Here is a 21,884-nt window from a genome sequence, read left to right on the forward strand (position 1 = left end):
TTCCAGCTAGAGGAGTCCTGTCAGAGAACAATGAAGGAGTAGAGAGGGGCCTCATGGGTCAAATGCATGAGACTGTTCTCTGACGAATAAGTTTGGGAAACAACATTGATTTAAAGTCCCATTAGGTTCTATTCTACAGGATTTATCAGAATCATCAACATGCTCTATGCTCTGGGGATCTCCAAGTGGAGAGAGATGCATCATTTTCCAAATTAACTGATCCGAGATCTTTCTTTCATAGGGTCTGGTGTTCCATTGTTCTATGTTTTTGGGAAAACTGCTGCAGACAACCACGTGTTTCTTGGAAGGTGGCATGGTGCAGAGACAGAAGGCTTACTTAGCTTCACCATGTAAGGGGTAGGGTGATCTTTGTCAAATTCTGCATCTTTCAAACAGGGATAGTATACTGATCACATTATGTTGATATGAGGATGGAATATGTTAACAGATGCCCACAGCAGATCCTTCTAGTCAAGTCAGTCATTACACAGCTATATAAACTTATACCAAAAATGGTGTACGTGATGTGGGATTTGCACAAAAACATGAATAGAAAAGTAACTTCTCTGAGTTGCAAAATGACCTACAAGGTATTTTTAAGTTGAAAACCCCTGCTGGCTTCTCTCATCCAGGTTGATTTAAAATAGGGTGCAAGTTTCTTTTTTTTTAATTTAATTTATTGGGGTGACATTGGTTAACAAGATTATATAGGTTTCAAGTACATACTTCTATGATTCATGATCTTCATATTGCATTGTGTGCCCATCATCCAAAGTCAAATCATCTTCCATCAGCATATATTTGGCCCCCTTTACCATTACCATTTATTACCCTCCCACTCCCCTTCCCTCATGAGTTTTTGTTTTATATCCCATATATGAGTGAAATCATGTGGTTCTTACATTTTTCTGTCTGACTTTTTTTCACTTAGCATGATATTCTCAAGGTCCATTCATGTGGTTGCAAATAGCAGAATTTCACCTTTTCTTGTGGCTGAATAGTATTCCATTGTGTACAAGTACCACATCTTCTTTATCAAATCATTTATTGAAGGGCACTTTGGTTGTTTCCATGTCTTGGCCACCTGAATAACACTGCAATGAACATAGGGATACATATGTCTTTGTGAATAAATGTTTTCCCAAAATTTTTGGGTAGATACCCAGAAGAGGGGTTGCTGGGTCATATGGTAACTCTATTCTTAATTTTTTAAATAGGGTGAAATTTTATTTTTTGTTTCAAATCCCACATGAGTTAAATCATACAGTTCTCTTTTTTCATCTGACTTAAATTACTTAGCATGATATTTTCAAGATCCATTCATGTTGTCACAAATGGCAATATTTCATTTTTTATGGCTGAGTAATATTCCATTATATACCACATCTTCTTTCATTCAAGAGGGGTGGGGGAAGGGCAAAGGGGGTAAATATATGGTAACAGAAGGAAACTAGACCTCTGGTAGGGAACCCTCAATAGAGTATACAGATGTCAAATTATAATGTACACCTGAAATTTATGTTATTAACCAATAAATTTAATGAAATATATATAATAAAAAGTAAAAATAAAATAAGGTACAATTTTAAATATTTTGAGTTATCAAAAACGTGTCTGTGTAAAACAAAGCTCAGGTGTGGAATTCTTTGAATTCAGTCCTGTGCTCACCAAGATCCCTTTACCATCACTGGGCCCTCATGACAAGATGCCTGATGAGCCGTATCTGGTGATTAAGGCTCAGTGCCTTCAACTTCTCCATTAGACTTCTCCTTCTCACTGTTGCCATATACTAGTAAGAGCTCCTCAGAACTCAGTCCTCCCTCATCCCCATATGCCCAGGCCAAGTCATGCCCACCTCCATTGCTTAGGATTGGCTTCTTCTTGTGGCAAAAACTGCTGATCCCCCTCAAGGATGTGTTCTCCCTTTGGCCTTTAGGACTAGAACTAAGGACTATATTTCCCAGGCTTGTCGCTGGCAGTGGATGTGACCATGGGACAAAGTTCTACCAGTGAGGCATTAGGGGAAGTGGTGTGTGCATGCAAGTTCTGGGTCCTTAACAGAAATGGCATTTTCTCAGCTTCCACATTTCCTCTTTCTGTAGCCTGAACTCACAATATAATGGCAGTTGCTGGAGCAGCTATCTTGTACCACATGATAAAAGTTGCTGATGAAACTGTTACTGTTAGCCCAGAACTACTTAAGTTATTATCATTTTTTCATTGTCTAAAGTTTTACATATGTCTCCTTTTTCCCCAATTAACCAGCCCCCCCCAGCCATTTCCACCCCAGGCAAGCCCCCACCGCCCCATTATCTGTGTCCATTGGTTATGCTAATATGCATGCATACAAGTCCTTTGGTTGCTCTCTAACCCTCCCACCTCCTCTGCCATTTGTCTCTGGGTCTATTCTTTGTTCATCAAATTATGTTGATCACTATATGCCACATATGAATGAGATCATGTGATATTTATCTTTCTCTGACTGACTTATTTTGCTTAGCATAATGCTCTCCAGTTCCATCCATGCTGTTGCAAATGGTAAAAGTTCCTTTTTTTAAAAAAGCAGCATAGTATTCCATTGTGTAGATGTACCACAGTTTTTTAATCCACTCATCTGCTGATGTGCACTTAGGCTGTTTCCAAATCTTACCTATTGTAAATTGTGCTGCTATGAACATAGGGGTGCATATATCCTTTCTGATTGGTGTTTCTGGTTTCTTGGAATATAGTCCTAGAAGTGGGATTATAGGGTCGAATGGGAGTTCCATTTTTAACTTGTTGAGGAAATGCCATACTGTTCTCCACAGTGGCTGCACCAGTCTGCATTCCCACCAGCAGTGCACGAGGGTTCCTTTTTCTCCACATCCTCGCCAGCACTTGTCATTTGTTGATTTGTTGATGATAGCCATTCTGAGAGGTGTGATATGGTGCCTCATTGTCACTTTGATTTGCATCTCTCAGATGATTAGTGACTTTGAGCATGTTTTCATAGGTCTCTGGGCCTTCTGTATGTCCACTTTCAAAAAGTGTCTATTTATATCCTTTGCCCATTTTTTGATTGGATTGTTTATCTTCCTTTTGTTAAGTTGTATGAGTTCTCTATAAATTTTGGAGATTAAACCCTTATCTGAAATATCATTGGTAAATATGTTCTTCCATGCAGTGGGCTTCCTTGTTGTTTTGTTGATGGTTTCTCTTGCTGTGCAGAAGCTTTTTATTTTGATGTAGTCCCATTTGTTTATTTTCTCCTTAATCCCCATTGCCCTAGGAGCTGTGTCTGTGTCTGCTACAACATATGTCTGATAATTTGCTGCCTATGGAGTCTTGTAGGATTTTTATGGTTTCCTGTCTTATATTCAAGTCCTGTAGCCATTTTGAGTTTGTTTTTATGTATGGTGTAAGTTGGTGATCTAGTTTCTTTTTTTTGCATGTATCTGACCAAATTTCCCAGCTCCATTTATTAAAAAGACTGTTTTGACTCCATTGTATTCTCTTGCCTCCTTTGTCAAATATTAATTGAGCATAATGGCTTGGGTCGATTTCTGGGTTCTCTGTTCTGTTCCATTAGTCTATATGTCTGTTCTTGTGCCAGGACCAGGCAGTTTTGAGAACCGTGGCTTGGTAATATAGCTTGGTACTTGGTAATGTGATCCCTCCAACTTTGTTCTTCTTTCTCAGGATAGCTGTGGCTATTCAAGGTCTTTTTTATTCCAGATGAATTTTTGGAGAGTTTCTTCTAGATCTTTGAAATATGCCATTGGTATTTTAATGGGGATTGCATTGAATCTGTAGATTGCTTTGGGTAGTATGGACATTTTAATGATGTTGATTCTACCAATCCATAAACATGGTATGTTCTTCCATTCGTTTATGTCTTCCTCTATCTCTTTTTTCAATGTCCTGTAGTTTTCTGAGTACAGGTATTTTATGTCCTTAGTTAAGTTTATTCCTAGGTATCTTAATTTTTTGGGTGCAGTGGTAAATGGAATTGTTGTATTGGTGTATAAAAAGGCCATAGATTTCTGCATGTTAATTTTGTATCCTGCTACATTGCCAAATTCATTTATTAGGTCTAGTAGTTTCTTGATGGAGTCTTTGGGTTTTCTATGTATACTATGATTTCATCTGTGAATAAAGACAGTTTTACTTCTTCTTTTCCAATTTGGATGCTTTCTATTTCCTCTTCTTGTCTGATTGCTATGGCTAGCACTTCCAATACTATATCGAACAGAAGTGGTGAAAGTGGGCATCCCTGTCTTTTTCCTGTTCTTAGGGGAAATGGTTTTAGTTTTTGTCCATTGAGTATGATGTTGGCTGTAGGTCTGTGATATAAGACTTTTATTATGTTGATGTATGATCCCTCTATTCCCACTTTGCTGAGAGTTTTTATCAAGAAAGGGTGTTGGATTTTGTCAAATGCTTTTTCTGCATCGATTGATATGATTATGTGATTTTTGTCTCTCAGTTTGTTTATGTGATGTATCACATTTACTGATTTTCGAATATTGTACCATCCTTGCATCCCCGGAATAAATCCCAGTTGGTCATGGTGTATGATCTTTCTAATGTAATGCTGAATCCGATTTGATAGAATTTTGTTGAGGATTTTAGCATCAATGTTCATCAAGGATATTGGCCTGTAGTTCTCTTTTTCTGTGGTGTCTTTATCTGGTTTTGGGATTAGGGTAACGCTGACTTCATAGAAAGAGCTTGGAAGTGTGCCTTCCTCTTGAATTTTTTGGAATAGTCTGAGGAGGATAGGTTTTTAGTTCTTCTTTGGATGCTTGGTAGAACTTCCCTGTAAAGCCATCCAGACCAGGGCTTTTGTTTGCTGGAAGATTTTTGATCACTGCTTCAATTTCTTCAGTAGTTATTGGCGTATTCAGGTTTTTTTATTCTTGATTGAGTTTTGGGAGCTTATATTTTTCTAAGACTATGTCCATTTCATCTAGGTTGTCCATTTTGTTGGAATAGAGTTGTTCATAGTATTTTTTCATAATCATTTGTATTTTGTGGGATCAGGTGTTACTCTACCTCTTTCATTTCTGATTTTGTTTATTTGGGTCCTCTCTCTTGCTTCTTGGTGAGCCTGGCTAGAGGTTCATCAATCTTGTTTATGCTTTCAAAGAACCAGCTCTTGGTTTTGTTGATCATTTGTATTGTTTTTTGGTCTCTATGTCGTTTATCTCTACTCTGATCTTTATTATTTCCTTCCTTCTGCTTACGCTGGGCTTTTCTTATTGCTCTCTTTCTAACTCTTTGATTTGTGAGGTTAGATAATTTATTACCATTTTTTCTTTTTCTTTTTGTGATAAACCTGTAGAGCTATGAACTTCTCTCACAAGACTGCTTTCACTGTGTCCCATAGATTTTGGATTGTTGTGTTTTCATTGTCATGTATTGCCATGATGCATTTTATTTCTTCTTTGATCTCTTTGGTAACCCAATCATTGTTTAATAGCATGCTATTTAGCCTGCAGGTGTTTTATTGTTTTTATTGCTTTTATTGTAGTTGATTTCTTGTTTTATGCCATTGTGATCTGAGAAGATGCTTGATATGATTTCTATCTTCTTGAATTTGAAGAGCCTGTGCCTGTGTCCCAATATGTGGTCTATCTTTGAAAATGACCCATATGCACTTGAGAAGAATATATATTCTGTGGCTTTGGGGTGAAATGTTCTGAAGATGTCAATTAATTCCATCTGATCTAGTATGTCATTTAGGATTGATGTTTCTTTGCTGATATTTTGTTTAGAGGATTTGTCCAGTGGTGTTAGTGGGGTATTAAAGTCCCCTACTATGACTGTATTGCTGTCAATCTCTTCCTTGATATCCTTTAGAAGTTTTTTTATATATTTGGGTGCTCCTGTATTGGGTGCATATATGTTTACCAGAGTTATACCTTCTTGTTAGATTGCTCCCTTTAGTATTATGAAGTGACCTTCCTTATCTCTTGTTATGGCCTTCACTTTGAGGTCTAATTTGTCAGATATAAGTATTGCTACCCCAGCTTTTTTTTCATTTCCTTTCGCCTGAAAAACCTTTTTCCATCCCTTCATCATCAGTTTGTGTGAGTCCTTTGTTCTGAGGTGGGTTTCCTGTAGACAGCAGATATATGGGTTATGTTTTCTTATCCACTCAGCTACCCTATGCCTTTTGATTGGGGCATTATTCCATTTACATTTAAAGTTATTATTGATAGGTATTTGTTTGTTTCCATTTTTATTCTTTATGCCTGTTATTCCTTCTTCCCTTCTTATTTCTTCTTTTTACAGCAGATCCTTTAAGCATTTTTTGCATTGCTGGTTTGGTGGAAATAACTCCCTAGTCCTTCTTTGTCTGTGAAGCTCATGATTTCACCCTCAATTTTGATTGATAGCCTTGCTGGGTATAGTATTCTTGGATTCAGTCCCTTGCTTTTCATGACTTTGTATAGTTCATTCCATTCCTTTCTGGCCTGATGTGTTTCTGTTGATAAATCAGTTGCTAGTCTGATGGGGGATTCTTTGTAGGTAACTTTCTGTCTCTCTCTGGCAGCCTTTAAGATTCCTACTTTGTCATTGGTGTTTGACAATTTAATTATAAAGTATTGGTCTTTGGGGGTTCAACTTGTTTTGGACTCTGTGAGCTTGTGGGACTTGTGTGAGTTTTTTCTTCCCTATATTAGGGAAGTTTTCTGTCATTATTCCTTCAGACAGGTTTTTTAGTCCTTGCTCAGTTTCCTCTCCTTCTGGCACCCCTATTATGCAAGTGTTGCTTCGTTTCATGTTGTCCCAAAGCTCTCTTTGGCTCTCCTCCTGTTTTTGAAGTTTTTTTTTTTTCTTGATGCTGCTCTGCTTGGGTATTTTTTCCTACCTTGTCTTCTAGCTCACTGATGTGGTCCTCTTCTTCTTCTAGTCTACTGTTGATGCTTTCTATTGAGTTCTTTATTGCAGCAATGCCATTTTTCATTTCTTCTTGATTTTTCTACATTTCCTCTTGGTTCTTACACATATTGTTGAATTTGTCTTCCATCCTTTACAGCAACCTTATGACCATTTATGTGAATTCTTTCTTTGACATATTGCTTGCCTCCATTTCATTTACTTCCTTTTCTGGTGATTCTTCTTCTTTCGTATGCGGGCTGTTTCTTTGTCTCCCCATGATCTCTCCTCTCTGGGTGCCTGGTTATGTAGCTCTCTCTCTCTCTCTCTCTCTCTCTCTCTCTCTCTCTCTCTCTCCTTTCTCTAGGCAATATCTGACCTTTCCATCCATGGATTGCCTCACCAGCTGTGTTTAATTCACCAATTCTGGTGGACATTATTCGATTCAGCTGTTCCTTCTATCTGCTCTGTGAGAAGGCACAGGGCTTGTCCATGTATTCGCGCCACTTTGTCTCCCCCTGGACAAACTATTTAGGTGCTCATGGTTGGGGAGGCTGTAGTTCCATTGTTCTTAAGTTATTATTGTTATACTAGAAGCCCGGTGCATAAAATTTGTGCATGTGGAGGTGGGTCCCTCAGCCTGGCTGCAACCTCTCGCAATCCGGGACCCCTCGGGGGATGTCCAACTGCCCATTTAGGCCCAATCCCGCTGTGGGATCGAGCCTAAACCGGCAGTTGGACATCCCTCTCGCAATCCAGACCACTGGCTCCTAACCGCTCATCTGCCTGCCTGCCTGATCACCCCTAACTGCTTGCCTGCCTGCCTGATCACCCCTAACAGCTTGCCTGACTGCCTGATTGCCCCTAACCACCTCTGCCTTCCTGCCTCATCACCCCTAACCCCTCTCCCTACCTGCCTGATTGCCCCTAACTGCTGGCCTGCCTGCCTGATTCCCTTAACCACTCTGCCTGCCTGCCTGATTGTCCCTAACCCCTCTGCCTGCCTGCCTGATCACTCCTAACCACCTTTGCCTCAGCCCCCACCCACCATGGCAGCCTCCTCTGCCTTGCCCCACTGCCACGGCTTTGTCTGGAAGGTTGTTCAGCTGTCCAATCTAATTAGCATATTATGCTTTTTATTATTGTAGATGAGGGAAAAATAAACTTTTACTATATTTGAGCTATTGTCATTTTGGCCTTTAGTTACAGCATTGAACCACTTCACTCTGCAGATCTACTTTTAATTATTCTTTAACACCAACCTGAAGGCTACCTCCTCCAGAAAATATTCTTTGATTATACCAATGACATCTTCCCTCATATACATCACCTATTCCAGAATGCCTTGCCTAAACCAAATCTTGATGTAGCAAATTCTATTTTATATAATGCCATTTACTCCAATATAGAGCATGACACACATCTGGAACCAGAGAAAGGCAGTTACTGAGTTGGGTTATATGACTTTACCTTATTCATGGTTGGTTCGGTGTGTTTTTTCACAGGCATAGTACATTCCAGACAGTGTTATATGCCACTGTAGGGTGGGGCCATGTCACACACCTTTGTCACCACCATTCATGGCATTTAACATTCAACTGAGACTCAGAGGCTTAACTTACATGCTTCCAAAAGATAGAGCAATAAGGCCAACCAAGGCTAGTGGAGTGTGGTTGGGGACAGTCCCGGCACAGAGCCTTTAAATACAGCCTGATCTCAGAGAACTCTGTGACATGTAACCCCAGAAAGGGCCTGCTATAATCAGATTCTTCCGAGGTGGAAAAGTAAGGCAGGCTAACTGCCACTGCCATGTAGAGGTGATAAATGTTTGACCTCGGGTGTGAGGGTGAGTGACAGATTCTTTGCTGTCACAGGAAGAAATGCACACCTGTTCTAGCTGGAACATAGTCAACCCTAACCAGCCGCCCTCGGATAGACCAGCTGGAGTCCTGGGGAAAAATGTATCATGCTAGCTTTACACAACAAAGCTCTTGAGCAGCTGCCCAAGATAAAATAGATTGCCTCATTAGGTATGAGCTCCCTGACACTAGAAGTAATCAAGCCAGATGACCACTGGTGGGGACACTTTCAGGTTGAGAAATGAGATTACACTAGGTCACTTGAGGTTTATGATACTGTGATTTTTGAGACTATATAATGAGTCTCCTGTCTATTGGTTCCATCTCAACATTTCTCCATAGAAGCCCACTTCTACCATTAAAGCTTTATTCACTGGAAGTAAGGTGTCATGATCTCCTGAAGATGCTTATTAAGTAACGGGATGCTACATAAGGGTATAGTTGTTGACTCTTTGTCAATTCATTTAGCAGACCCTTCTCCCAGATAGCTGCGGGGCAGGGGTTACTGTGAAACTGGTCACCACTGCAGACATCTCTGAGTATCCAGAAGGCAATATGAAGGTAGAGTACACTTGGGTGGGGGATAGTGACAGAGCTGAGGATGCAGGAGACTCTGAGAATGTAGGTGAAGTGGCATGAGATCACTATAAAAAACACTGTCATCTAAATCATACAGTGGCCTAGGGTGGCCCCACCTGGTCCCAAAGTCCAGGATCTGCACAGCACCTTCTACTTCTCAAGGGGAACACTGAACTAGAGTCCAGAGATCTGTCCACTGGCCCCAACTGGTCCACTCCCAGGCAGTGAGCATTTTGTGTGTTGCTATACTGCCCTGCAGAGCTCAGCTCCCTACACTGCCAAACAAGAGGCATATGCTGATCTCCAAGGGCCCTTGCCCTGTGATGGGGTCTGGGGTCAGGGCAGGCTTTGGTGTCTCTCAGACCTGCTTATGAAGGTCAACTCTGCCTTTCCTGAGAAGTGTGACCTTGAGCAATTTGCTTAAGCTTCTTGAACCTTGGTTTCCACTTCTATAAAATGGGGACAGTGATACTTGTTTCAAAAGATTAAGATATTGAAATATAACTTTCACAGTGACAGGGTGGGTGCTAAACCACACATTATTTATCATGTCATTTTACTAGTTACTGCTTCAGTGAGCAAAAGCAGGCTTTGCCCATGAAAGGCAGGTGGCAGTGGGATTCAGACCTAGCTGCCCAACTTTGTCATCTCCCCAAGAGAGCCAGAGTAAGTTACTCTGAGCTGTGCCTGCTCAGACATAGGCCTTCTGCCTTCCTTCAGGCAGTACCATTAGAAGAAGCCTGGGTTACAATGGGACCTGTGCCCTGGAGCTGTGGGCATGGGAAGCCTGGAACCTTCTCCCAGCATTCTCCCCCTCACTGGTCATCCTCTCAAAATGGCCTCCACTGGCTGGGATCTCTGCCCCTCAGCAACTTTGGGGTCCAGCGTGGGACCAGGAGTCTAGGTTGTCATCCTCACCCCCGCCCTTCCTCCACTGCTCTCTACCCAGAAGTGGTGTAGTTTGTGGACTTAGGCATCAGACAGCTGTGGACTTAAAAGCTTTCCCGGCCACTAACTGCTATGCCCTACTCTGGTTACTTCAGGTTTCTGAGCATCGGTTTCTTCATCTGTCAAACGGGCATAAGCAGAACTACTCTCAGGAGCCCTGTGGACATCAAACATGTCAGTGAGTGTCTGACATGTCACAGGTCCTCAGAATGTGGAAATCGCCTTTCTTCTCCTCTTCTCTGTAGCTTAAAGCGTTGGTTCCAGGAAAGATCAGTATTTGTTTCCAAATTTCATTGTGTAGTTTTTCAAACCTAAGTACATATCGTAAGACCAGGATAGCAAACTCCTATATACTTTTCACCTAGATTCATCATTTAACATTTTGCCACTATGCTTTTTCTCTATTTATAGATATCACTGTTTCTATTGTTGTAACTATTCCCTTTCCCTTTAGCTATGGCAGCATGTATTTTCTAAACACAAGGATATTTTCTTATTCAGCTGCATCAACCAACTTAGGAAACATAACAAGGATGTAATACTATTATCTAGTGTACAGTCTACATTAAAACTTTTCCAATTGTCCCTTTAGAGCAAATTTTTTTCTCTGGTTCAAGATCCAATCGGGGATCAGGCCTTGCATTTGGTTGTCAGGTCTCTTTAGTCTGGAATAGCTCCTGCACTTTTCTATCCTTCATGACCGTGACATCTGTGATGAGTACATGCAGTTATTGTGTAGAATGTTCCTCCCTTCGACCTTGTCTGATGGCGTTTCCTCATGATTAGACTCAGGTCATGCACTTTGGGTAGCTCATCAGGACATGTGATTTGATGCACCTGTCGCTGGGGTTGTCCATATTGATTGCCTTTGGGGCAAGGGGGTGTCCATGAGCTGTCTCTGTGGCACCTATTTTTCCCTATTCTGTGTGGAATGTGGTCCCATTGGAGCTGTGGGCTCTTGAATCAAACAGAGCTGGGTTTCAGCATTTACCTGAAGTCTGGACTTCAGCATTTTATCAATTTGGCCAAAGTACCTAATTCTCTGAACTTGTGAAAGATTGTAATCCTCCCTCCTGGGGCAGTTTGAAGTAGTTGAGCTCTCACATGTGAAGTGTTCAGCACCATGCCTGGGCACACTGGAGGAGGTGCCGGGCCGGCATCAATTATTCATACCACCCCTGTAACAATCCTCAAGCCAGAAAGTCTGAGGCTGACTTGAGTACATACAGGTAGCTGGTTGACTCATTCTCAGTCCGTTCAGTGAATATTCACAGGGCATCTAAGACTTAGGAGACGTGGAGGGGACCTGGAGATCCTGATGGAAGGAAACAGCAGCAAAGTGCCCACTGTCAATGAGCTCAGAGAGGTAGCCAGAGGCAGAAGTGAGTTTCTACTGAAAGACAGAGAACCCTGGGAACAGAAATGGACTAGCAAGGGAGACTCATGGCCATGAGCCAAATGTGAATTTTGAGGTTTAGCCAATCTGGGTTTGTTCCCATCTTCTCTGTGAATTAGTTGTGTGGCATTGGGCAAGTTAAATAACCTCCCTGGGCCTCAGTTTCTTCCTCTGTGAAATGGGTATCATACCACATCTCATAAAATTATTGTAAGAATGGGAAGAGTAATATATAAAAAAGAACATGACCCAATTTCTGGCACATGTTAAGTGTTCTGAAACCAAGCACTAGCAGCAGCCCTAGCCCAGGCCAGAATCTCAGTTCTAATGTTCCTCCTTAGGGGTACCTTCCCAGAGCATTATTCCCTCAAAGAGAGAATCGGGCTTCCCTGAAATGCTCTAGCATCACATTCTCCAAAGACTTACTGGGGCCATAAATTGCTACGACCTTCCTAGAGAACATTTTGACAAACAGGGATTTTGTTGGTCAATGTTTTCAGTTGTAGACAACAGAATCCACTTAACTAGTTTAAGTAGAAAGGGATTCATTGAGGAGAAAAGGAAGTTTGCAGAATCATCAGGAAGTGAAAGTAACACAACCTAGGCTGGGCTTCCAGTACTGGCTGCCAATGACACTGCTGCTTCAGCTTGATCAGAAGGCTCCAGAACAGGAGTGACCACCCTAGCTCATGGCTCTGGGCCCAGGCCATCTCTGCCCTGATCCGTGCTGGTAGAATGGGCACTCTCTGCCCCCTGCCCGCCCCCCACACCACTCAGCTTGAGTCACATCACGGATGTCATCGCATCAGCAGAGCCAAAATTACATCTAGAACCCATGCTGTCAGGGAGGCTGAGTTATTAACTGTCCAATATCTACACATACAAGAAGGAGGTGGAATATGTTCCAAACTAGCCAAGCCACCAAATCAAGAACCATAAAAACATTCAACCTTCGACTTAGCAATTGTCCTTCTAGGAATCCACTTGGAAGAAATGTTAAGAGATAAAAATAAGCATTTGTGTATAAAGTTGAAAAGAAGGAGGGAGGAACAAAATCCATGAACAAGGGGTGGGTTAAAAATTTTTGGAACATTCATATGAAAGAATTTTTGGCCAACAAAAATGAGGTTTTTGAATAATTTTAGAATTTGTGATAACATAGTATTAAAGGGAAGTGACAAAAAACAAACTATATGTACAGTATGATCTCAGTTTTATAGCAGGGCACTTACATGCAGAGTACAATATTAAAGGAAGTACCCCAAACTGTTTATCTGAGTGTGACTGGAATCACATGAGATTTTGACTTTTTCTTGTTTACTTTTTTCTGTGTGTTCTACTAAGATTATGTGTTATTTTTATAATTAGTTGTTTTAGAAATTAAAGGTTGATATAAACAAAATGAGATATACTCATTCCCCGAGCACATGCATGCACAAGGATTGGAGCTGGGGTGTGTGAGTGGATAAGGGAGGGTGGGCAGAGGCCATCACTGACTTATCTGGTACATAACTGGATGTCAATAAATATTTATTCCATACCCTTATAGAGAAATTCTCGAAGGGCTTGAAAGCAACCAGTTCGAAAGAAAGGGAATACAGATGACTTTGAAACAGAGGAAAGATGAAAAGTTACCCAGCCTCAATCATAATCAAAGAAATGCAAAATAAAACAAGAGCTATTTTCACTTACCAGATTGACAAAGATCACAATGTTTCATGAGAACAGAGGGTGACTAGACAGGAGGGAAGCAGCTTTACCCCACCCTGCAGAGTGGTTTGTCATATCTATTAGAATGGAACATGCACATGCCCTTTGATATGGCCATTCTGCCTCTAGGAATTTGTTCTCACATATACTTGTGCATTGCTCAGGAACAAAAGGAGGTGTATAGGGTGTTTATTTTGGTGTTGCTTACCTTAGCAAAAGATTAGAAGCTAAGTCTTCAGTTGAGGTCTGATTCAATCAATCAGGGCCCATCACATGATGCAATACTATGGTAAACAGGAGAGATCTCAAGGTATGTTATAAGCAATAAAGCAATGAAGAGCAAAGTATATAATGTCTTATTTTTATAATAAAAAAAATATGTACATCCTGTGTATATAGCACATTTCTGGTGTCCCTGGGGAGGTAGACTGGGGTATTTGAGGGTCTGAGTTCGAGTTAATAGTCATTGTATATATTTTTGTACTGTTGGGTTATTTGGTCATGTTCATGCTCATGTGTTATGTTTTCAATCTCAACATGTAATTAAAAATGCAGAAACACTCATTGAAATAACAATGGGAATAGGAAGCCACAGAAAGGCATTTGGATGTAATGGCATAAGCCATAGGGAGCCACTGGTGGTTCTTGAGGAGGGGAGTGCAGCATAAGAGTGGTGTTTAACAATGAGGACCCTGAAGACTGGCTGGGGGCTGAGAGCAGGGAAAGGAGCCTGACAAGCTGGACCAGCCCAAGGCATCAAAGTGGCCAGGCAGGCAGGCAGGCTGCACCCAGGAGATCTGGGGTTGAAGACAGAGAAAGGGTTACTCCCTGAGTAATCTTTCATCCTACTCAGTGTGGATGGTTCTCTCTGCTCCCATCCCCCATAGCATCCCACAAGTTCTCCAGATTGTTTATGGAGTAATTCTCAGCCTTTCAGGAGAACAGATATTTACTTTTAAACCATGGTCTATCCATTACCCATCGCCCCAGTTAGATCCCTTTGTTCGCCCTATCTCTTACAAGCCCTCTGCTCCAGTCAGTGACAGAGCTTATTCTCACCCCACACACAGCCTCTCCATGCCTTTCACCTAATTCTCACCTCTCAGCCCACATGGCTCCTTTCCTTCACACACACAGTGCTGTCCCTCTTCCCTGGCTCAGCCATTCCATTTCTCTGGCTTCTCCAGGAGCAACCTGCTGGTCTACCTCCAATGTGCCCTTAGGCTTGCTGTGAGATAGATTGCAAATGGCCTCTTCCTTATTCCTGCTCAGCTTGGCTTCCAATAAGGTTTTAGTGTGTCTTAAGTCCCAGAAAGAGGGTATGTGTTGGGGATATGGGAGGAAGAGTAGGGTTGGGGAGGGGGGCACACCTGTCCTATCTCACTATACCTTAATAGGTGTACTTGTTCTAATATTAAATCTGTTTTAAATTATTTACCATGGAGTAACATAGCTATTTCTGGAGATGTTCCAAATGGAACCAGAGTTTCTGAACCTTGGCACAATTGATATTTATGGCTGGATAATTATTTGTTAGGAGGCTGGCTGTTCTATGCACTGTAGGATGTTTAGCAGCATCCTAGACTCCACCCTGCAGATGCCAGTAACAACACCCACTCCAGGCGTGACAACTAAAAATGCCTCCAGCCCTGGCCGGTGTGGCTCAGTGGATAGAGCGTCGGCCTGCGGACTCAAGGGTCCCAGGTTCGATTCCGGTCAAGGGCATGTACCTGGGTTGCGGGCACATCCCCAGCAGGGGGTGTGCAAGAGGCAGCTGATCGATGTTTCTCTCTCATCGATGTTTCTGGCTATCTATCCCTCTCCCTTCCTCTCTGTAAAAAATCAATAAAATACATATAAAAAAAAATGCCTCCAGACTTTGCTAAATATCCCCTGAAGGTCAAAATTATTCCTGCTTGAGAAATAGTGCTATAGTTCCTTGTGTTCCCGAGCACAACATGATGGGTCAGTGAGGGGGGAGGGTAGAGGTACCCTTTATTGGTCTTCACCTAAAGTTGTAATAGGGAGTTTCCAGCATTGTAGGAAAGGAGGCGACTGCTGGCTTGGCGCCCTATAAATCACAGCACAGAGACAGCCTCTACTTGCCACTTGTCCCCTCTCAGACCACTAAACTGGAGCCCAGGCCTGAACCACTTCCAAAATTCTTAGAGCCTCAACTTCTATCGAACTGATTCTGTTTAGTTCTTGGGTTTTTCACCCAGAACTACCAATAGCTCTGCCTCTCAGAATCTTTTATTGTTAGGTCTTTGAGGGAAATAAAAAACCTCAAAGGGTTTCGGGGCATCAAATAGCTCCTTTTAAATTAAAACAAAGAAAGGGGAAAGGAAGATCTCCAAGCTTTGTATTTTGTTACACAAGTGAATTAGACACATATGGACTATGTTTCCTTTGACTGGGCACTGTTTTAAGACATAAGGAGATTGTTCTTAAAACATGCCCTGGGTTTTATGGCTGCCTAGGTCTTTAGAGAAATTGGTCTGTGTTGCTAGTTGCATAGGGTGTAGCCCAGGATGCTGGGGGAACTGGCTGGCCCATGAGGAGGAGCCTGGGAGGCATGACCCATATTGCACATGTGCTGGAGTGGTCGGGAAGATTGGAAAGAAAGCTAAGTCTGGAGAGTGTCATAGTTCTCAACATTTCCTGAACATGAGATGCACTTTCAGCTGCTCTCTCTGCCTAGAAAGCCCTCTCTCTTTTGTGTACTCACTGTCCCCTTCTCTTCAAAGTGCACCTCAAATTCTTTCCTAATGATCAGACAAGGAAGCAGAGATACATATAAACCTATTACGTATGTGTGTGTAGTGAAATATATATATTATTGCAATGTGGTTTATAGTGATGAAAAAGTGGAAATAGGGTCAAATGTACAGCAATAGGGAACTAGTTAAATAAGTTACAGTACAGTCATAACAGTGAAAAAAATCACTCAGCCATCAAAAGTAGAAGACACAAATCACTATTGAATAATTAAATGAAAAACAGCACATACGATCCTATTGTTTAAGTGTATTACAGAAGAAGGATTTTGGGAAGATGGTGGAGTAGAAAGAACCAGGAATCTGTCACCCACACTGAGACAGCAAATGCACCAGCAGAATCTGTATCCTGTAACTATTCAGGAACGCTGAAGGCTATTGAAGGCTTGCAACACCCAAAGAAGATTTAGATGGTAAACTGCAGTTAACTTTGGTTGATTTGGGTCAGTTTCGGCTCTTAGCTGGATAGCAGCTATCTCTCCCCATGGCAGGCAGCTATCCATGTGCTGGGAGCAGAAAGTCCAGATTAGAGGCTGGGTGCTCGGGCCATCTCTAGAAAACAAAACTACTGTGAGATCTGTACACAGTTTCAAACAGGAGATAAAAGATTAAAAATATGACCAGGGTTGTTGAGGGTTTACTATAGGCCAGAAAGTTGATATAAATTATTTCAGTCTACATTCTAAACTATCTCTTAAAGGCCGTTATTGTTGTCCCCACTTTATGGTGGAAGACACTGAGGATCAGAAAAGATAAGTAATTTATTCAAAGCCACCGAGATAGTAAGTTGAGAATATTGGATTTGAACTCATGTCTATGAGACCCCAAAGTTTATAATTGTTCCATTAACTCATCATGGAGTGTGTGTGTGTGTGTGTGTGTGTGTGTGTGTGTGTGTGTGTACAGAGAGAAAGTAAGAGAGATTGGAAGAACAAGGGTGAGTTTTACCCTCTTACCATCCCTCATTGAGATGGGGCAGATGGTGCTAAAAGTAATTAGTCTCACCCATCTTTTAGCATTAGCCCCTGCTTTCATTGACCATCTTCCCAGACCAGGGCAGACTCTCCTATTACATGCCTGCCCTCAGAGTACCCTGTATTTTCCTTTAAGCACTTATCACATAGCAGTCCAGTTACCCATGTAATTATGCCTTTACCATGTAACTATGCCTCATGAGTATAAGACTCATGAGGACAGGGACCATGTCTGTCTTGGTCACCACTATATTATTTGCACCAGCACAGGACCTGCACAAAGTAAGTGCTCATAATATTTGTTGAGCAAATAGGTGAATTGCTGGATGGGGGGATGGATGGATGGATGATGGATGGATGAATAAATGGAGATGCTTGGATAGATGACATATGACTCTGAGCTCACTGGAGACCTGAGGTGTGCCATGACCCAGAGACCTAGGTCTGGGCTCTTGGTGGAGAGTCACAGCAGACCAGGACTCTGTCTCTGTTCCGAAACCCTGCCTATGTGGTGAGTCACCCAATTTCTGAAAACCACATGCTTTCTTCCACAATGAGGCTGCCCAAAGGGGCCCCCAAGCCTCAAAGAGTGTCAGGAACACTCTGTTCACACGCACAACTACTGCCAGCTTCTTATCGCTGCTGTTCTTTGATGTGCCCTTTGTGAGTCAGAGCTGCTGTTGCCTCAATGCTGTTCCTGTTTCAGAAGCACCCTGACATTTTTAAAAGAAAAAAGTCGGAAGTAACAGACTCTGGGCTAGGACTGCAGAGAGCCTTTTGATTAGATTACTCCTTGATTTGCTTGTCAACAGACTTGGGGTTAAAGGGGACAAGGATGTCAAAGAGAAAATGGTGGGGACCCTCCCACCTACAACAAAATGAAGAGAAATGCTCTAGGGCTTTGAAAGAAACTATCCCCAACTCCTTTTCTCCAGCAGATCCACTGTATGTAGCCCCATTTGGAGCAGAATAGGGGCTAGCAGTTTCCTGACCCATCTTAAACTCTCTCACTTCCTCTCTTGCCTACCCATTTCCTCTCTCCAAGAATGCCACTTCTTCTCCTATCTCCACTACCCACATATCCAATACTGTGCAGCCTACTGGGCTCAACTCATTTACTTCTTCTGCACTAAGCCCCTTCTGATCCCTGCAGCCACCAGTCTCCTGACCTGCTGCTCTTTGAGCCCTTTTAACATTCACTTCCCATGTGGTAATTACTCACGTTACTATCCTATATAATAAAAGGCTAATATGCAAATTGTCCCCTCGACCGAAGTTGGACCAGGAGTTTGACCACTATACACACCCTGATCAAGGGCAGGGCTGGCCCACCAACTGCCCGCAGCCCCTCCCCCTGGCCAGCCCAGCCCGATCGGCCCGATCTGGGGGCTGGCTGGACCCCACCCATGCACGAATTCATGCACCGGGCCTCTAGTCTAATAATAATGTGCATTTGGCAATGTTCTGTTGCAATTTAAAGGAAGAAAGTTATAGTGTTTGGGGGACAATCATACTCTTGGAGCCAAAAGAAAGAAGTGGAGTCTAACTCAGCTACTTTCTTCCTACTTGATCTCAAAGAAGTTATTACTCTCAGTCTCTTCATTGCTAAAACAGGGGGTTTGAGTTTTGATAAATTTATATATCAAATTAGATAATGATCAGAAACATGATATGTAAGTTGTACAATTGTCTGCATGTTAAAAACAATCAGTACTATCATCATCTTCATTCTCTCCATAGTTTCCAGCACCATCACCATTGCCATCACCATCATCATCACATTGCTAGTTAACTTCCCATGCACACATACATGTGTTGTCTTCCAAGCTGGACTGTGAGGCGCTCATAGTCAGGGCCCCAGTGGCATAGTTCTGAAGCCCCTGTCCTGCACCTAGCACAGGACTAGGGCACCCAGTTAGCTACATGACTATGTCTTAATCAGCTCAGAGGAAAAGAAAGCAAAGGGAGAAGGTTGTGTTGAACAATAATGTCTTTCAGAGATCCTGTTTTCTTACTTCCTCAGATTAAAAAAAAAAAATGAAAAGCTAGGACATTATAAAAGTCAGCAACCTCCCTGATTAACAAGGATGGTTTTGGACATTTTTTGCCTTGGTCCGTATCAGCCTTCAAGAGAGTCCTGAGAAAGGGGGTAGGGAAGCACAGGTACATTAGCACCCCATTCTACAGTCATTGGTAAACCCAGCCCCTGGATCTTTTCAGGGAAAACTCAGGCCATTGAAAGAGAATTTCCTACCATTGATTGAGACATATATTTTATAAATGTTACATTTTTTGTTCCTCATGTGTCCTTGCAAGTGACCCTTCATCATCCTCATTTTATATATGAGGAAAATGAGGGTCAGCAAGAGGCAAGATGACCTGCCTAAGATCAGAGAGAGGAGGTGGGGCCATACTCTCATTTCCCAGTACCCACTGAGCACATTCTAGTCATGTGGGCCGAGCCTGCTACTGGGGGTGAATCTCTCCCCCTGGTCTCTGGTTGCCCCATTCACAGGAAGTTCAGGTCAACCACATCCTGCCACGTCCCTGCAGACGAGATAGTGATCCCACCGCTACCATTCTCTGTCCCACCACAGCCCAGCTCAACCCAACGCAGGCAGACAGGCTTCCTTTACTCTGTGGACACCGCTGAGAGTCAGAGCTGACGAGGTCTAACGCTGTGCTCCTTGGAGTTTCTCCTTCAGAATCATCTGGGCCACTAGTTAACAAGTCCAGGATCCACTCACCCCTAGAGTTTGACATGATGTCTCCAAAGTAGTGGCCTAGGAATCTACATTTTAACAAGCACCTGATTGATTCAATAAGTGTTCAAGTTTGGGAAACCACTAATCCAACCCTTTCATTTTAAGAGAGGCAAACTGAAGCTCAGAGAGGAGGCGAGACTTTGCTCCCCTTCACCTCCCTAGTCGTGCCTGATCTGCTGCCTCTGATATGTCTGTGGCATCTGTTACAAAGAACCATAGGATGCTGTTGAAATGACACTCTGCCATTAGGGAAGCAAGCTGGGAAGGCTCATTCAGCTAGCTTGGGATATGATGTATCCAGCTCCACAAAAGCAAAAAGTATGATAACTTCATGGAGAGTGAGAAAGATGTGGGCAGACCCTCCAGAAGAACTCTGTGCTGGAGCCCAGCACAGACAATCAAGGATGAGTCCACAAGTAGACAATTTGGAAGACCTTCTTGGAGTGATCTAGAACTGGCCTCCTGTCCAAAAGTATTTACACTTTAGTGCAGAAGTAGGCAGACTACTGCCCACAGGTCAAATCTGGCCCACTGCCTATTTCTGTGAAGTTTTATTGTTTATGGCTGCTTTTGTGCTACTATGGCAGAGCAAAGCCTAAAATATTTATTATCTGGCCCTTTACAGGACAAGTTTGTCAACCCCTGTGCTAGCCCATCAATCAAGCAGCAAAGCTGCATTTCTGTGGTTATTCCAGAAGGTCTTTGGTCTTTCCATTCCTGTATCCCCAGCACCTTGCAGCACCATGCTTGGCACATTGTAGGTGCTAAAAAGACTGTGGAATGAATGAACCATCAGTGAGATACCTTAATTCCATTATACAAATAAGAAAATTACAGCTTTTAGGAAAGGTAAGTTATAGTCCAATGTCTAAGAGTTATAAAGTACAAGAATTAGAATTTGTCTTGATCCAAGGTACAGTATTACACACACACACCGCCCCCGGCCCCCCGCCCCCGTAAACCTGAAGCAGGAGTCAGATGGAATTCTGCCATAGATCTGCAGAAATGGGACCTAGGGGGCCTAGGGTAGATCTTTTGGAAAAGGGGGCTGAATCCTGGGGTTCGGAGAGGTAGGAAGAACCTAGGAAAGAATGAAGGACCATCTGAAGGGATAAGAAGACCCCATCCTGCTGGAAAAATTGATACCTTGAGACTATATTGAGCTAATTCATGCCACAACGTTAGCATCTTTCTGAACCTGCTTTCTTCTTAACTAAAGGTGAGTAATAGAGCCTTTTCACTTGGAAGTGAAGGAGGACACTTCCAGGAACACAGAAAGGGGAGATGGAAGTGAGTCAAGCATGCTTACCAGAATCCAACTCAAAACGAGCCAGGCTCTTGTCTCAGTGGTGTGGAGTCACTGGGGACATTTATCGAGACCCTGGGTGGCCACTAGGCAATGGGGCTGTGGTGGACATGTCCACTCCAGGGAAAACCTTGGCCCAATGACCAGCAAGCTTCTCCAAACTTTGAGGCTCTTTCCTTAATTGTGTGGCTTGAATAAGCACTGTCCCTCTCCCTTTTCAGTTCACTGAGAGGCAGTAAAGGAACATGGCAAGCCCTCTAGAATCTGATGAGATCCAGCTTTATCAGGTTCACTTGGCCAAAGCATCGTAGAAAGTGCAGAATCATTTGGGTTAGCATTTTTTGTTATCTTCCCCAAATAACCACACCCACAAAGTGTCATTGACAATTTCTAGCCTCTGGTGTTTTGTTGTCGTTGTTTTTAAAGCAGGGTGAGAACACAGAACTGGATGCCAAAGGCCCAGTTTTCACAGTTTCTTTTTTCTCTAACCTTTATAGTTATGTCATGTACATTAAATTCCCCCAAAAGTTGTTTAGCAAACACTAAACTTAGCTCTCAAAGAAACAACTCTATTTTTCAAACTCATATTTCATTGCATTATGCAATAATAATTGCATTATTTAATAAGAGGAATAGGTACAAGTTGAGAAAAAACACAAACAACACTTGGTAAGCACACACTGCTCAGTTGATGGGAACAGATGTG

General features: G+C 42.4%; 1 long non-coding RNA gene across 1 annotated transcript; it reads right to left on the minus strand.

The window, feature by feature from the left end:
• Nucleotides 1–852: 852 nt before the first annotated feature.
• LOC129151221 (uncharacterized) lies at nucleotides 853–21,476 on the minus strand. The gene is made up of 3 exons (XR_008557959.1): nucleotides 21,182–21,476; nucleotides 13,565–13,640; nucleotides 853–1,094 (listed from the first exon to the last, which is right to left on the minus strand). It is a non-coding gene; the product is annotated as an uncharacterized LOC129151221 (long non-coding RNA).
• Between the last annotated feature and the right edge of the window lie 408 nt (nucleotides 21,477–21,884).

The sequence above is a fragment of the Eptesicus fuscus genome, chromosome 2 (genome assembly GCF_027574615.1).
Source record: "Eptesicus fuscus isolate TK198812 chromosome 2, DD_ASM_mEF_20220401, whole genome shotgun sequence".
Classification (NCBI taxonomy): domain Eukaryota; kingdom Metazoa; phylum Chordata; class Mammalia; order Chiroptera; family Vespertilionidae; genus Eptesicus; species Eptesicus fuscus.